Source organism: Gorilla gorilla, chromosome 22 (genome assembly GCF_029281585.2).
Source record: "Gorilla gorilla gorilla isolate KB3781 chromosome 22, NHGRI_mGorGor1-v2.1_pri, whole genome shotgun sequence".
In the NCBI taxonomy this organism is placed as follows: domain Eukaryota; kingdom Metazoa; phylum Chordata; class Mammalia; order Primates; family Hominidae; genus Gorilla; species Gorilla gorilla.
This window is the reverse complement of record NC_073246.2, coordinates 36,125,836-36,139,902: the sequence shown is the minus strand read 5'-3', so window position 1 is coordinate 36,139,902 and position 14,067 is coordinate 36,125,836. Positions and strand designations below refer to the sequence as shown.

At 45.5% G+C, this 14,067-nt stretch overlaps 1 protein-coding gene across 4 annotated transcripts in view; it reads right to left on the bottom strand.

The window, feature by feature from the left end:
* The window catches only part of KCNE2 (potassium voltage-gated channel subfamily E regulatory subunit 2), a 190,026-nt gene that overhangs the window by 132,034 nt on the left and 43,925 nt on the right, over positions 1-14,067 (bottom strand). Inside the window, exon 1 of one of the 4 annotated variants that reach the window (XR_010132392.1) lies at positions 5,220-5,432. The exons of the other annotated variants lie outside the window; for them this stretch is intronic. The gene's annotated coding sequence lies outside the window, so the exon portion shown is untranslated. Of the gene's footprint in view, positions 1-5,219; positions 5,433-14,067 lie in introns of those variants that run through there. 4 annotated transcript variants of the gene reach the window in all.

The following is a 14,067-nucleotide window of genomic DNA, read 5'->3' as shown; positions in this document are numbered from 1 at the left end:
CTTTGCTATTGTGAATAGTGCTGCAATGAACATACACATGCATGTGTCTTTATGATAGAATGATTTACGTTCCTTTGGGTGTATACCCAGTAATGGGATGGCCAGTCAAACGGTAATTCTGTTTCAAGTTCTTTGAAGAATCATCACACCACTTTCCACGGTGGTTGAACTAATTTACACTCCCAATAGCAATGTATAAGCATTTCCTTTTCTCCACAACCTTGCCAGCATCTGTTATTTTTTGACTTTTTAATAATAGCCATTCTGACTGGTGTGAGATGGTATCTCATTATGGTTTTGATTTGCATTTCTCTAGTGATCAGCGATATTGAGCTTTCTCTCACATGCTTGTGGACCGCACATATCTCTTCTTTTGAAAAGTGTTTGTTCATGTCTTTTGCCCACTTTTTAATGGGGCTGTTTGTTTTTTGCTTGTAAATTTGTTTGAGTTCCTTTTAGATGCTGGTTATTAGGCTTTTGTCAGATGCATAGTTTGCAAATATTTTCTCCCATTCTGTAGGTTGTCTGTTTACTCTGTTGATAGTTTCTTTTGCTGTGCAGAAGCTCTTTAGCTTAATTGGGCCTTGTTTGTCAATTTTTGATTTTGTTGCAATTACTTTTGGTATCTTTGTCATGAAATCTTTGCCAGTTCTTATGTCCAGAATGACATTTCCTAGATTATCTTCCAGGGCTTTTATAGTTTTAGGTTTAACAATTAAGTCTTTAATCCATCTTGAGTTGATTTTTGTATATGGTGTAAGGAAGGGGTCCAGTTTCAACCTTCTGCGTATGATTAGCCAGTTCTCCCAGTACCATTTATTGAATAGGGAGGACTATTTCCATTGCTTGTTTCTGTCAGCTTTGTCAAAGATCAGATGGTTGTAGATGTGTGGCCTTATTTCTGGGCTCTCTGTTCTGTTCCATTGGTCTATGTGACTGTTTTTGTACCAGTACCATGCTGTTTAGGTTACTATAGCCTCGTAATATAGTTTGAAGTTGGGTAACACGATGCATCCAGCTTTGTTCTTTTTGCTTAGGATTCTTGGCTATTCTCTTTTTTGTTTCATATGAATTTTTAAATTGTTTTTTCTTATTCTGTGAAGAATGTCATTAGTAGTTTCATAGGAGCACAAACGGGCTTTTTTTTTTTTTTTTTTTTTCCAGACAGAGTCTCGTTTTGTTGCCCAGGCTGGAGTGTAGTGGCGCAATCTTGGCTCACTGCAACCTCCACCTCCCGAGTTCAAATGATTTTCCTGCCTCAGCCTCCCGAGTAGCTGGGACTACAGGCGCCCGCCACCATGCCCAGCTAATTTTTTGTATTTTTAGTAGAGATGGGGTTTCACCATGTTTGACAGGATGGTCTCTATCTCCTGACCTCATGATCCACCTGCCTCAGCCTCCCAAAGTGCTGGGATTACAGGTGTGAGCCACCGTGCCTGGCCCAGATAGGCTTTTAAACTTTTTTTCTGGTTCTTCTGGAAGTGTCAGGATAGAGCGCCCTCTTAAGAACCTCATCTGAAGCTGGAGAAGCCCAGTAGATTTGGTTCTGAGCTGAACCCAAAGCTCCTCTCTTCTGTTGCCCCAGCCTCTCCTTCATCCTACCCATTTCACCCTAAAGCTCCACATCATAACCCTTTTCACCCTAAAGCTCCACAGGGTGGGGAAGGTGGAGGGAGGGCAAACACTATAACCAGAAGCCTAGGAATGTGAGTTCATTTCATTCCAGGTCTGCATTAGAGAGGATATGCCCATCAGCACAGAGCAGTACCCCTGCACCGTAGGCAAAAGCTAAAAAATCACAGTTTAATATCTTTGTTTTTAATGCCAGAATGTCAAAAATTAAGACAAATTTCTCCAAAAGCAAAACATTGGTTCTCCACAATCCCCTACTCAGGCCAAATCTCCAAACCACGTTAAAGAAATCCAGGGCTTTTCTCTGAGTGCCTCCGCATCTCCTAGAAACAAAGGCTGTTCAAGACCATGCACCTGAAGCAGATTCACAAGCTTCTTCCTGCCTTTCCTGGACCCAGAGCAGCAGAATACCTGGCAACCAGTGCTCTTGGGGCAAAAGCTTCTAGAACATCACAGAGCAAAAATAATACATAACAAAGCCATCAGCCCTTTCGATCCCCATCCTCCCCAAGTTGTGTTCAACAGAACATCCCAGGGTGAGCTCTTGTCACAAAGCAATCTCTTCTTGCTATTCACAAGCTAGGAGGGCAATCATAACTAGATTGCCACAAACACACCACAGTTAATAAGTGACATAAATAACCATATAAATGTCAAGCTGTGAATCTGAAACTTGACAGGACATTTCAAATCCAACACAGCTTGGCACCAAAGATCATTCTCTGAATTCACACATAATCTGCTTTGTGCAGCTCTTTTGAGAAAGAGCTATTGACCCAGTAAGCATGTTATTCTCTACCAGAGATTATAGTCATTCCAAGTCAATTAACTGCATTCCAGAGACAACAGGAGGAACTTAAAATACAAGAGTTGAAGGTTTGGAAGTGAGACAGAGAAGACAGGAAGGGGTCTTGTAAATTGCGGTTATTAATATGTTGACATTGTCCTGGAGCTCTGAACAGCAGACAACATCAAGCCATTTGTGTTTGTTTTTAAATCCATGTCGTTGCTAGAATTTTCACATGACCAAGTTAGTGGAGGCTGCCCAGGCTGATTGTAGGGCCTTTGTTACACTGGATGGCACCAACTTGGAGACTGAGTCCCCTTCACATGTGAAGCCATTCCTGGTTACAGAGTCCATGTCTCTGATTCTCCAAGACTTCTCCTTCTTGCTTTATATTTTAAATGGAGGTAAAATTTATACAACTTAAAATTAGCCATTTTAAAGTGTCCAATTCAGTGGCATTTAGTTCATTCACAATGTTGCACAAGTACCACCTCTATCTAGTTCCAAAACATCTTCAGCACCCGAAAGAAAACTCTGTCCCGTTAAGCAGTCAATCCCCATTCTCCCCTCCTCCCAGCCCCTGACAATCACAAGTTGGCTCTCTGTCTCTGGATTGAGCTATTCTGAACATTTCGTATAATGAAATCATATCACACGTGACCTTTTGTGTCTGGCTTCCCTCACTTAGCATAATGATTTCAAGGTTCATCCATGTTGTAACATGTATCCGCATCTCATGCCTTGTTATGGCTGAATAATATTCCACTATATGGATTATCCCACATGCTGCTTATCCCTCCACTGGTGGACATTTGGATTGCTTCACGTTTTGGCTATTGTGAATACTGCTGTTATGAATATTCATATACAATTTCTTATTTGAATACATTTTCAATTATTTGGGGTATATACTTAGGAGTGGAATAGCTGAGTCATATGATAATTTCATGGCTAACCTTTTGAAGAATTGTAAAACTGTTTTTCCCCCTTCTTGTTTACAGTTATGTCTTCACTTAAAACTATGCCCTGAGCTGGTCATGATGGTTCATGTCTGTAATCCCATTACTTTGGGAGGACAAGGCAGGTGGATCACTTGAGCCCAAGAGTTCACGACCAGCCTGGACAACATGAAGAAACACTGTTTCTACAAAAAATTCAAAAATTAGCCAGGCAGGGTGGTGTGCACCTGTAGTCCCAGCTACTTGAAAGGCTGAGGTGAGATGTTCACCTGAGCCCTGGAGGTTGAGGCAGCAGTGAGCCGTGATCACACCACTGCACCAGCCTGGGTGATAGAGTGAGATCCTATCTGGAAAAAAAAAGTTGTGTGGTACACACAACTTTAGTATTATTTCTGAGGTTCAGAGCAAGGGAGAAGATGGAGAGGAGGCTAGCCAGTGGCTCACTTGGCTATCCTGACACCAGAAGTTTCCCGTTAAATCAATCTTCTGAAGATCTCAGGTGGAGTTCCTACGGTCCTGGTCTACTCCTCACTGGTGTTAGTCCATTTTCACACTGCTATAAAGAAATACCCAAAACTGGGTAATTTATAAAGGAAAGAGGCTTAATTGATTCACAGCTCTGCACGGCTGAGGAGGCCTGAGGAAACTTATAATCATGTCAGAAGGGGAAGCAGTCACATCTATAAGGTGGAAGGCAAGAGAGAGCATGTGAAGGAGGAACTGCAAAATACTTAACACCTTCAGATCTCGTAAGAACTCACTCACTGTCACAAGAACAGCACGAGGAGACCCACCCCCAAGATCCAATCACCTCCCACCAGGTCCCTCCCTTGACACGTGGGGATTATGGGGATTACAATTCGAGATTAGATTTGGGTGGGGACACAGAGCCAAACCATATCAACATCCCACATCCCCCTGCTCCTAGTGAGAACTAGGGGTGAGTGATCATAAGGGGAGGAGGAGGGCCAGAACTGATAAGGCAGTGGCCTCCATAGGAGAGTGCATACACCCCGTGGGAGCAACAGACCACTCTCTGTGGGGATGCCAAAGGAAGCCATTAGAACCTCTATTTCTGTTTATTTTATCTAGAAAGTAGAAAAAAGTGAGCTTCACAGAGTGTTATAGGTTGAACGTCGTTCCCCTAAAAAGCATATAATGGAATCCCAACCCCCAGTACCTCAGAGTGTGACCTAATTTGGAGGTAAAGTCTTCACAGAGATGATCAAATGAGATCAGTAGGGTGAGGCCTAATTCAATATAACTGATATCCTTATAAAAAGGAGAAATTTGGACCACACACACGTGCACACACACACACAGAGTTAGACCATGGAAGATGAAGGCAGAGGTGGGGGTGCCTTGTCCACAAGTACCATAGATTGCCAGCAACCCCCAGAAGCCAGGGGAGTGGGACCTGGAACAGATCCTCCCTCCCAGCCTCAGGAGGAACCCACCCAGTGGACACCCATGATCTCAGACTTCTGGTTTCCAGAACTAGGAGAGAATATGTTTCTGTTGTTTACACCACCTAGTTTGTGGTACTTTGATAGAACAGTCCTTGTGAGCTAATATACTATATTTTATATGAAGGTGTTCATGGGTCCCCTCACTTAGTCCCTCACATGCAGGACTTGAAGCCTCTTAGGGAGTAGAACAGCCACACATCAGAGGGACAGACAAGCCCCCTCCCGGTCAGAGTGACCAGAGCAATCTACCTGCAGGCAGGTAAGTGGATTTATAGATTAGACCATCTCATAGTAATGCAATCAATTCTCATGCAATGAATGGCTGGGTTTAGTAGATTACTATTTTAAAAGTTGATTGGGGATTATACTGACCTGGCCACCACACAGGAAGCAAAAAGAAAAGGTGGTGCTAACTTCTCTCCTCACACTGAGACAGGGGAAGCTCCTCTGAGGCCATGCAAGGCATTTTGGGAGGCCAAGGTGGGGGGATTGTTTGGGCACAGAAGTTCGAGACCAGCCTGGGCAACATGGTGAGACCCTGTCTCTGCAAAAATAAAAATAAAAATTAGCCGGCATGGTGGCACACACCTGTGGTCCCAGCTACTCAGGAGGCTGAGGTGGGAGGATCGCTTGAGCCCAGGTTGAGGCTGCAGTGAGCTGTGGAATGCTGCAGTGAGGCTGCAGTGAGCTGCAGTGAGCTGTGGAATGCCACTGCATTCCAGCCTGGGTGACAGAGCCAGATCCTGTCTCAAATAAATAAATACATAAAAATGCATGGAGCTATTCAGATCTGACAAGAAGCCAGTCAAAAGAACATAGAAATTCACAAGAAGACTACTTCGAATGCACATCTATAACCCTTATTGTTAACGATGAACCTTAAATCTAAATGTATATTATGCCTTCAGGTACTAACGAATGGTAATACAAAGCTGTCACAATTAATGGCACTCAAAATATTGTTTATTTCATCTTGTTCATCCTTTTAGTTTCAATTATATGTATGCCTTATAATTTACATAATATATAGTTGATAAGTAAACCTATGTGCCCCCTAACATTTTTTTTTTTTTCTTGAGACAGTGTCTCACTCTGTCGCCCAGGCTGGAAAGCGGTGGCACGATCTCGGCTCACTGCAAGCTCCGCCTCCTGGGTTCACGCCATTCTCCTGCCTCAGCCTCCCGAGTAGCTGGGACAACAGGCACCCACCACCATGCCCAGCTAATTTTTTGTATTTTCAGTAGAGATGGGGTTTCACCGTGTTAGCCAGGATAGTGTCAATCTCCTGATCTCGGATCCACCTGCCTCGGCCTCCCAAAGTGCTGGGATTACAGGCGTGAGCCCCCGCGCCCGGCCCTGCCCCCCAATATTTTACTAAATGTGTCACATAATGAGATAGGTTTGGAGACCACTGATTTAGGGCATGGGCTGCAGATAGATAAGTGACATTAGCCACCCAAAAACAGGGGGTGCTGGAGTCCTTATATCTGATCTTCAGCCAGAGACAGATGCTGTTGAGCATCAGAGACATTCTGGACAAGAAAATGCCTCCAGGGATGAAGTGATGTGATCATGAGGTCTGAGAAAAAACTTCTGAGGCAGAGGAACCAACGCTGACATTTACAGAAGGCACTGGGAGAGCTGCCCGATATGCCAGGTGACATGCAGCAGCCCAGAGCTGGAGAGGAATGTGCCTCGTGAACAGGTGCGCGACACAGCAGTGTGGACCCATGCACTCAGGGAAGGAGGAAGGAGCTACTTCTCAGCTTTGCAAGGGCACGAAGATTTCTACCAGGAAAAGCATGCACTAGAATGGTGTCCCCTACCTGTTGCAGTGAAAGGGAACTCAGATGTTGGAAATGAACAAGCGAAGGTGACTTTTTAATGTGTTTGAAGGATGATGAGGAGTGGACATTCTTCTAGCAAGTGCTGCCTCACAGGCTCTGGCAAGTCTCAGCAAGAGATGAACCTGGAAGTGCAAGACTTTAAGCATCCAGGGTCGGGGTGGAGCAGAGGATGGGGATAGTCAACTCTCTTCCAGAATCTAGACTCTGATCATCTTCCTTTTCTTCTCCATCTTCCTAAATGAAGCCCCTCCACCCTCCTCTGATGCAAAAGAAGAATTAAGTGGGAAAGAGCCAACCAAGCAAAGAGTTTAAAGAGTTCCAAATGAAGAGGTTAGGGGCAGGTCCTCAGGCAAGGAAGGCAGATGTAAGGGGCTTCAGGGAGGATGGAGAAATTCATAGAACTTGCAAGTAGTTGGGGACAAAACGATGAAACCCTGGAAAACTCGGGAGGTGTGCACAGTAAACCCCACACACTCATTCTCGAGCAAAGGATGAATTGGCTGGATGGGAAGTGCAACCCCCAAGTTCTTTTGACACTGTCCATTTAGGGATGTGACTCTGGGGTCCGAGGTCAAGAGGAGGTGGAACCTTCTTCGTGGCACTCTGTGTAGATTTGCTCAGCACCCATCCTTTCCAATGGTGGTTTAAGCAATCTTCAGTAATGAGGATGGGAGCCAAAGGGTATCACATTGCCAGTCACTCAACCAACCCACTAATAAGACAGGCTTTCCTGACCATTTTATCCCTGGTAGTCAAAATAGGGGAGTCAGACTTCTTCAAAGCAGTCAGGTTCTGTTGATCCAAAAAAAAAATCTTAAAAAATTTTCATTTTTTATTGTGTTAAAATAGACATAAATAAAATTTACCACCTTAGTCTTTTTTTGTTTTGTTTTCTGTTTTTTGAGACAGAGTCTCACTTTGTCACCCAGGCTGGAGTGCAGTGACGTGATCTTGGCTCACTGCAACCTCCATCTTCCATGTTCAAGCGATTCTCATGCCTCAGCCTCCCGAGTAGCTTGGACTACAGGTGTGCACCATGATGTCCAGCTAATTTTTGTATTTTCAGTAGAGGTAGGGTTTCACCATGTTGGCCAGGCTGGTCTCGAACTCCTGGCCTCAAGCAAGCAATCCACCTGCTCGGCCTCCCAAAGTGCTGGGATTACAGGTGTGAGCCACCATGCCTGGCCTCATCTTAGTTATTTTTAATTGTACAGTTCAGTGGTGTTAAGTACAGTCATGCACTGTATAGTGGTGTTTTGGTCAACAACAGACCACATATAAGACAGTGGTATTGTCATATACAGTATTTTTGTCATATACAGTATTTTTACAGTATTATAATCTTATTTGTTTAGATACACAAATACTTATCATTGTGTTACAGTTGCCTCCAGTATTCAATACAGTGACATGCCATATAGGGTTGTAGCTTAGGAGTAATAGGCTTTACCCTACAGCCTGGGTGTGTAGTAGGCTATGCTAACTCGGTTTGAGTAAGTACGCTTTATGGTGTTTGCACAACAAAATCACCTAACGGCACATTTCTCAGAACATATCACTGTTCATTAAGTGACATATGACTGTACATTCATTATGTTGTGCAACTGTCACCACCATCCACATCCAGAATTTTGTAGAAACTAAACTCTATATCCATTGAACAATCAGTACCTCATATAGGCGCATTCATACAGTTATTTGTCTTTTTGTGCCTGGCTTATTTCACTTGGCGTAATGTTCTCAAAGTTCATCCATGTGGTAGCATATGTGAGAATTTCCTTCCTTCTTAAGGCTGAATAACATCCCATTGTATGCATATGCTACGTTTGGCTCATTCCATTCATCTGTCGGCAAACACTGGAGTTGCATCCACCTTTCGGCTATAAACGTGGGCATACAGATATCTCTTTGAGACTCTGTTTTCAATTCTTTTGGGTATATACCCAGAAGTAGAATTGCTGGATGCTGTGGTAATTCCATTTTTAATTTTTTAAGGACCTGTCTTACCATTTTCCACAGTGGCTGCACCATTTACATTCCCACCAGCAGTGCACCAGGGTTGCCTCTACATGCTGGTCTACACTTATTCTTTCCTCCCTCCCTCCCTCCCTTCCTTCCTTCCTTCCTCCCTCCCTCCCTTCTTTCCTTCCTTCCTCCCTCCCTCTCTCCTTCCCTTCCTCCCTTCTCTTTCTCCCTCCCTCCCTCTATTTCTCCCTCCCTCCCTCTCTCCTTCCCTTCCTCCCTTCCTTCCTTTCTCCCTCCCTCCCTCTCTTCCTTCCTTCCTCCCTTCCTTCTTTCCTTTCTCCCTCCCTCCATCCCTTCCTTCTTTCCTTTCTTTCTCCCTCCCTCCATCCCTTCCTTCCTTTCTCGCTGCCTCCCTCCCTCCCTCCCTTCCTTCCTTCCTTCCTCCCTTCCTCCCTTCTTTCCTTCCTTTCTTCTTTTTTTGACAGTGACCATCCTAATGGGTGTGAGGTGGTATCTCACTGTGGCTTTGTTTTGCATTTTTCTAATGATTAGTGTTATTGAGCATCTTTTCATGTGCATATTGGCCATTTGCATATTGAGAATGTATAATGTTAGTACATTTCTATGGAGAACAGGACATCCCAAGTGGCCTGGAGCGCATGTCTACTGCCTCAGTGTGCTCCGGGCTCTCCCGGTGAGGTTCCTGATTCTGCTGTTAGTCTGTGTGATGGTTAATACTAAGTGTAGCTTGATTGGATTGAAGGATGCAAGTATTGATCCTGGGTGTGTCTGTGAGGGTGCTGCCAAAAAAGATTAACATTTGAGTCAGTGGGCTGGGGAAGGCAGGCACACCCTTAATCTTGTGGGTACCATCTAATCAGCTGCCAGCGAATATAAAGCAGGCAGAAAAATGTGAAAAGGCCAGACTGGCCTAGCCTCCGAGCCTGCATCTTTCTCCAGGGCTGGATGCTTCCTGCTCTTGAACATTAGACTCCAAGTTCTTCCGTTTTGGGACTTGGACTGACTCTCCTCCCTCCTCAAGCTTGCAGACAGCCTATTGTGGGACCTTGTGACAGTGTAAGTTAATACTTAATAAACTCCTAGATAGATAGATAGATAGATAGATAGATAGATAGATAGATAGATAGATATCACCTATTAGTTCTGTCCCTCTGAAGAACCCTGACTAATACAGTCTAGGAAACCCAAGTATGAACCTTCCACCATGTGGCTGTCTGCTGGGGACACTCAGTACCAACTCAGGCTTAACGTTGGAGTGGAACCACAGATGCCCTTGAAACAGATTAACCTGGACCACAAAAGGCTGGAGGCCAGCAAGCAGGAGGCCAGACTCCCTTGAGGCCAAGCTGGATAAAATGCACCCTTATTCCCCAGCTGCTCCTAGCTTCGATTTGGCATGGTGTGCTGGAGCAGACACCCTTCGCCATCCTCTCCTGTTGCTCAGCTATGTTTGAGTTTGGGAGAGCGACAATGGTGCTTGCTGCTCTCCTGACCAAACTACAAGCTACAAGCTCAGGAGATGAAATTTCCCTCAGGCAGCTTCCCCTCTGCTCTTAGGGAGGCGTCCTTCCTGGAGGAGCCTCAGGGGTCTCAGAGGCACCTTGTCCGGCCTTGTCCCTTCATAGCAGGACCTGGATCAGGCAGCTCGCAGAGGTGGAGCAACACGACTGTGCACCTGGTTGCTTCTCCAGGCCCAGTCCCATCTGGGTTGATTTTGAAAGAAATATTTACACTAAAGGGCTTAAGCAGAGGGAAGATTTCACTGCCTCTTATCTCTCATAGTTTAGAAAAACAACCAACATTTCATGAACGCATGACCCTGTGGCGCCTGTGTTTACGGCTCACTTCTCTGGGGAGTCTTCTCTTCTCAGAGCCCTGTCCTGGCTTCCTTTGCACCACTCAATTCCTCTTGGACTTCCAGGGAAAAATAGGATTCCCATGGACATGCCACATCCCTGATAAGGTTCCCTGAGCATTCCAAGTTATCCACACTTGAGACTGACATTGCTCTATGCCCCATCTATGTAATGGCAGCTCCCAGTTCTTGTCCTCCAGCCAAAACATCATGAGTCACTCAGCTCCAAGGAGACCTGGAGACCCTCCCAAACACACAACTCCTATATGCAGCACAACCAGCCCAAAGCCATGTGACCAGGCTGCTCACACTCATGCCCAGCCCTGCGAAGGCCCTGCTCTCCTATCCGTCGCCCCAGCCCACTTTTGTAGGCATGCACTCCCCAGAAGACCTCAAGGCAAAGGGTCTCCAGATCCACACCCCACCACTGGGTCTTCCTTTCAGGCTGAAGCAGACTTCTCTTATGCCAAAGCACTTATCCTTCTCCAAGGAACCAAGTGGAAACCTAGAGTGGGAATTCCATACCCATCCATCCTCTCCCATCATACCCTCTCCCATCTTCCTCCTGACTCAATCTGCCATCCCCCTCTCCCTCCTGCCTCCCATGCTGCTCTCCAAATTCTTGCTCCATGATCGCAAACTCTCTACCTTTGCATCTCAGCCATCTCATCGAATGTTCCCTCCAACTCTTGGCTTAACTTAGTGATTCCCAGCCCTGGCTTCACATCAGAATCCCCTGAGGAAATGTTTAAAAAGATACTTCTGCCCAGACAGGGCTGGCTACCTAATTTCTGAAGCCAAGTACAAGACAAATATGCAGGCTTTCTTACTCAACAAACATTAAGGATTTTCAAGATGGCAGCAGCAGAGCATTAAAACAAGCACAGGGCCCATCTGAGTTCCACTGTCCAGGTCCAAGGCCATGGAGCAGCCCTGTGCCCAGGTACTTGCCCTAAACCTTCACATTTAATTAGCCTGGGTAAGGCCCTGGAATCTGCATTTTAAAAGCTCACCAGGAGATGCTGAGGAGACCCAGCTGCCCCAGGCTGACCAAGAGATACTGCGTCTGTTGCAGCCCTGTCAATGGAAACTTCTGGAACCAGAAGTTGGGCTCCTGTCTTCCTGGCTCCACAGAGTCACTTCCAGACTTTTTCTCTGTGTGGTCTGGAAATTACAGTCCTGCAAATTAGCTGCTCAACTAGATCTAAGGTCAATCTTGGATTTTCACTGCCCTTGTCTAGGACATTTCTGGACTTCTCTTATCACCTTTCCTCATCCAACCAATATTTAGCAAATAGTTCACAACTTTCTCCACCCCCATTCATGTTGTTGCCTCAGCATCCCTGTGTAAGGCCCAGCCAAGGTCCTGGCCCCTCAGCCCCTTGTTCGCCCCATGATCAGTGACCACCTCTCTTCTTCCACCTCAGCACCCACTCCCATGCTCACTGCTGGGATCTGGCCAAGACTCAGAGCTCCTTCACTCCTAAATCTCAAACCCAAGTTCCCCACTCTCTGACCACAGCATCCTGTCCTAACCTCTCTCTCATCCCCATTGAGGCCTTCAGTCCAGTGACCACCCCCCAGATATTCCTTATCTATTACTTTTACTCGCTTCACCTTCCATTTTATCCTGCTAACATTCAATGGTCCAATCTTGTAATTACTCTCCTCCAAATACAGATGCTGTTAGACTTATGGTGGGGTTACATCCTGATAAGCTCATCCTAAGTTGATGATATCGTAAGTCAGAAATGCATTTAATACACCTAACCAGCTAAACATGCTAGGTTAGCTGAGCCTACCTTCAATGCACTCAAAACACATTAGCCTACAGTTGGGCAACATCATCTCACACAAAGCCTATTTTATAATAAAGTGATGGGTATCTTGTATGTTATTGAATACTGTACTGAAAGTGAAAAACAGAATAGCTGTATGGGGGCTGGAAGTACAGTTTCTACTGAATGTATATCACTTTTGCACCATTGCAAAGTCAAAAAAATCATAAGTGGAACAAGTCAGGGACTGTCTGTACTAGACATTCCCTTCCTCTCTGTCCTTACGTCTCACCTATCTAGCAAAATTCAAGCCTTGGGTGGATGTCATCATCCACTTTCTCTACACCTGCTATCGGCCAGCAGATCGCTGCTGGAGAGACATCCCAGAACTGCACAGCCACCCATCTTGGCTATACCCTCAGAACTGCCTGGTAATTGGAACCACAAAGGGCTCCTTCGGTCAATACAGGCTCTTACTTTGCACAATTTATACTTCAAACCTTCTCCAATCTCACCACGTCTGAAACCACTCCTTCCTTCCTTCACATTCAGCAAATGACCTTGTCATCTACTGTACTGAGAAAAGAGAACAAACTGTCTCACCAAATCTACAAACAGATGTCCCTGAGTTTGCACCCAACTCTCCCTCCTCCTGCTGAGAGGGCCAGCTCCGTCACAGATGCCCTCTGTGCCCTGTGCCTGTTGCTTTCTCGAGGGCTTTGTGCTACCAGCTATCCTCTCTAGCTTGTTCCTTCCATCTCCTCCATCAGCATTTAAATCCCCTAGCTGTAGGTGGGCACAGTGGCTCATACCTGTAATCCCAGCACTTTCGAAGATTGAGGTGGGCAGATCACCTGAGGTCAGGAGTTCGAGACCAGCCTGGCCAATATGGCAAAATCCCATCTCTACTGAAAATACAAAAATTAGCCTGTCATGGCAGTGCACACCTGTAATCCCAGCTACTCGAGAGGCTGAGGCAGGAGAATCACTTGAACCCGGGAGGCGGAGGTTTCAGTGAGCCGAGATCGTGCCATTGCACTCCAGCCTGGGCAACAGAGAAAGACTCCGTCTCAAATAAATAAATAAATAAATAAATAAATAAATAAATAAATAAATAAATAAATAAAAATTACCATGGCTGCAATCTTTGAAAAAGGAAAGGGAAAAGGAAAAGAAAAAGAAAAGGGAGAGGGGAGAGGAGGGAAGGAGAGACCAGAAGACCCCCCTCTTCCTCCAGCTCCTATCCTCTCTTACTGTCTTTTTTTTTTTTTTTTTTTTGGCAGGGTCTTGCACTATTGCCCAGGTGGGAGTACAGTGGTGTGATCACACCTTACTGCAGCTTCAACCTCCTGGGCTCAGATGATCCTCACACCTCAAGTTCCCAAGTATCTGAGATTACAGGTGCATGCCACCATGCCTGGCTAATTTTTGTTTTCTGTATCTTTGATATAGATGCGGTCTCACCATGTTGCCCAGGTTAGTCTTGAATTCCTAGGCTCAAGTGATCCAACCACCTAGGCCTCCCAATATGCTAGCATTACAGGCATGAGACATTGTACCCGGCCTCTCTTACTCTTGCCTTTGTGGCCACACTCCTGTGTCTCCCTCACCTCCCACTGACCCCAGACCCCATTCCCACAGACTTTCACTACACCACTTTAAGGAAACAATTCTTAATAAGGTCTCCAATCATCTCCGTTTTAAACAGAATGGCTACATGTGGGGCCTCATCTTACTGGACCTCTCAGTGTCAC